The sequence below is a fragment of the Mauremys mutica genome, chromosome 3 (assembly GCF_020497125.1).
Source record: "Mauremys mutica isolate MM-2020 ecotype Southern chromosome 3, ASM2049712v1, whole genome shotgun sequence".
Classification (NCBI taxonomy): domain Eukaryota; kingdom Metazoa; phylum Chordata; order Testudines; family Geoemydidae; genus Mauremys; species Mauremys mutica.
The window spans coordinates 87,280,486-87,283,956 of record NC_059074.1 but is presented as its reverse complement, the minus strand read 5'-3'; positions in this window follow the sequence as shown (position 1 = coordinate 87,283,956).

The window sequence follows — 3,471 nt, the reverse complement described above, 5'->3', positions numbered from 1 at the left end:
ATCACCTTGATATTGAAACAATTAAAATACTTAACTGTTATTCTGAGTTTAGTTTAAAAACATTTTGTGACAAAGCAGAACCCTTAAGCACACCCCCTTGCAGCACATGGTGGTCTGGCAAGAATTCTGTCTCAATTCCACCCACTCGCCATTCTTCAGCCTACCCAGCCATAATATCAGCTTAGCTCTCTGGACAAATGATCTCAAAGCACTCAGAGCCGGCTCCAGGCACCAGCTTATCAAGCAGGTGCTTGGGGCGGCAACTCTGGAGCGGGGCAGCACTTTCAGGTATTTGGTGGCAATTCGGCGGAGGGTCCCTCACTCCCGCCCGGAGCGAAGGACCTCCCGCTGAATTGCTGCAGATTGCGATGGCGGCTTTTTTGTTTGTTTGTTTGTTTTGGCTGCTTGGGGCGGCAAAACCCCCTGGAGCTGGCCCTGGAAGCACTCAATCCTTTGTGGGGGTGAAAGCATCTTTCAAAACAGGGTACTAAAAGATACAAAACAAAGGAATCTTCCACCAGCCAAGATCTACCTTCAGCCCCTTTTCCTGTACATAATTGCCAGTCATTACACTCTGGCTCCACACATCTCACCTGGATAATTTAGACACTATCTTTATGGTTTAAGCCTTCCTTCCACCAACTAACTCTGTTCCTTGCCTTCCAGTAGGCTACTTGGTCTTAGCAGAAGTAGCCCATCTACTCTCTTCCTCTCTTTTAGCCTCACCTGCTTGACTTTCCCTTTTTAAGACCAGACCCTTCACAGGTGTGGCTCACTGAGCCCAAGTCTGCCCATTAACCCTTTCCAGCTCTTGATAGGATCTCACTCCATCACAGTTACATTGATTGGCATGGTAGTCATATGGTACCACATAATCCTCATGTTAACTGTCATTGGATTGGCTCAAATGATAAGTATATTACATAAGCTATTTCAAAAGAACCAAACTTTGTTTCCATTTTTGTTTTTGATAATTTTCTTTTCATTTTGGTGGGGGACTTTAAAAAAAAAAAAAAAACACTACTACACAAACCCACGTTTCCCCCTTTTTTCTCCCACTGGAAAGAAAGGGAAGGAATAATAGGTTAAAAAGCAAGAGCAATTTAGATTTCCCCCCACAAAATGAAAAGTTTCAAAAGATGTTGAATTTTTTCATTTTGAAAATTTTCATAAGAAAGATGAAAAATGGTTTTTTTTGGTTGAAAAGTCTTTTATTTAAAAAAATCCACAAAATTTCAATAATCTCTAATTGTTACACCTGAAATTCTCTGTCACGTTAACTTTCCTACTCAAAACCTATTGTACTAACTGCTCTGCTGGAAACTCTTTCTTGAATTAACTGCTAAGAACTCTGTCAGATTACCTGAGGCAGCCAGTAAGTCAAAGCAGAGGAAAAAAAGTCTCTTTCCTCCCCTCCTGTAGGAAAGTGCTCTCAGCCTTCCCCGAAACACTGTCAAACAAAAGGCTTTTGCAGTGTGCCCAGAAGGTTACCAAATTCTAGAAACTTCAGACCGAGGTCTAGAGTCCCTGGTCCTTCACAAAGTACATTTAGGATATACAAGGGGACAGGTGTATTTTGTAATATACATATTGCAAAACACATCTGTCCCCAACGTATTTACTGTCTGGTTGTGAAAATGGCAAAGAATGTGATAGTGATGTAGAGTCTGGGAGACGGAGCAAAGGTATTTGCCATAAAATTCCACAAAACAACCAAACTGTTAAGTATAGATCAGGGATTGGCAACCTTTGGCACATCGCTTGTCAGGGAAATCTGCTGGTGGGCCAGGAAGGTTTGTTTACCTGCAGTGTCCACAAGTTCATCCGATTGCAGCTCCCACTAGCTGCAGTTCACCATTCCAAGCCAATGGGGGCTGCGAGAAGCGGCGGTCAGCACATCCCTTGGCCCATGCCGCTTCCTGCAGCCCTCATTGGCATGGAACGGCGAACCACGGCCAGTGGGAGCTGCGATCAGCCAAACCTGTGGACGCTGCAGGTAAACAAACCATCCTGGCCGGCCAGTGGATTTCCCTGACGGGCCGTGTGCCAAAGGTTACCAATCCCTGGTATAGATCGTATTAAGTATATAATAAAATAGTCAAATGGGTACTTTTATAGACTCTGTGCTGTGACCCTGAATCAACCAGCTGTGTAATGTTTTATCCTTGTTCTGTACTGTTTTGCTTTTCTGGGATTTTGACCACAGAGCTTACATAAACAATGGCGTGTTGGGGAGACTTCATGCAACATAAAGAACATTAATTCTCCACTGAGCTTTATTTTTTTAAAAATCTTTTAGTTAGGGCATGGCTGCAGGAGCATCTAGATATTATGATCTCTTTTCAGTAGTTTCTCAGTATTATATATGGTTTTTGTTTTGTGTAAGTGAAGTGGAGTTCAGCATTAATAACTTGGATGCTAACTGTGTGTCAGAAAATCCAAGAATTCAAAACTAAAGCTGACATTAACTGGTTAATGTTTGAACAGTATTTTGAAAGCCCCTAAGTGTTAATCATTTATTATTATTGTTACATATTCCAGTCCCTAACTTTAAAACGGCGTTTACATGATTGGATGAGGAATCTACAATAATACTATTAGAGGATGCTAAAATCTCCGTGTATCTATGATTTCTTCTGCCAGCATAAATCTGGGCCCAGAGTACATGAGTCAGAGTATCCACCACCAGAAAGGTTGCAAAGCAGAATGTGGCATGTGATGAAGGATTTAAAATGCCCCCCTCAACAAGTCACTATTGGTCAGGCTTCTTTAGAGTCTTGGCTATAATCTGAAGCTGCCTTTCTTTCCTCCCCATGGGATTGTTGGCAGTCATGAGATTGTTAGCCAGACTGTGTCCCCTTGTTATAGGTAAGGCTGCTACATAGCATCACCTATGGGGCCAAGCATGGTGCTGCAGGTGTAACCCACACACACCTCCTGGGTGTGGTGCTCTGTCCCCCTCTAGTGGCACCGAGACCACTTAGAGATTAATGAGTCTGCTACAGTCTTAGCTAAGAGCCCTGTGGCTTTTAGCTCATGCACTAGAGGTTCATACACTAAGCTCCAAAGCTCCCAGGTTCAATCCCACCTGCTGATGACCTGGATCTGTCAGTGTTATACAGGCACTCCCTGCCTTTGACCACACACTGTGGCGGGACGCATGGAGCAGGGTGGCCCTTGCCATCAGCTCAGTATCAGTCGCCAAACGGTTAACTAAAGATAACAAAACTCAAAATTTGACCATCTGTGCATTTAAACAACAAGATACTTCTTACAGAGCAAGGCCCTGATTTGTCTGTGGAGTTCTGGACTAGCATTGAGGAACTCCTCCATGCCAGTCTCATCCAACACCCCCTTAAGAAGAAGCAGGCAAGCCTTCTTAACTGGCCTACTGGCTCCTGATTGGTCAGTGTCTCCTCCCGGTCCTTCTAGGCCTCTGGAGGACTGAGTATTGTTGATATCCTGGTCTGA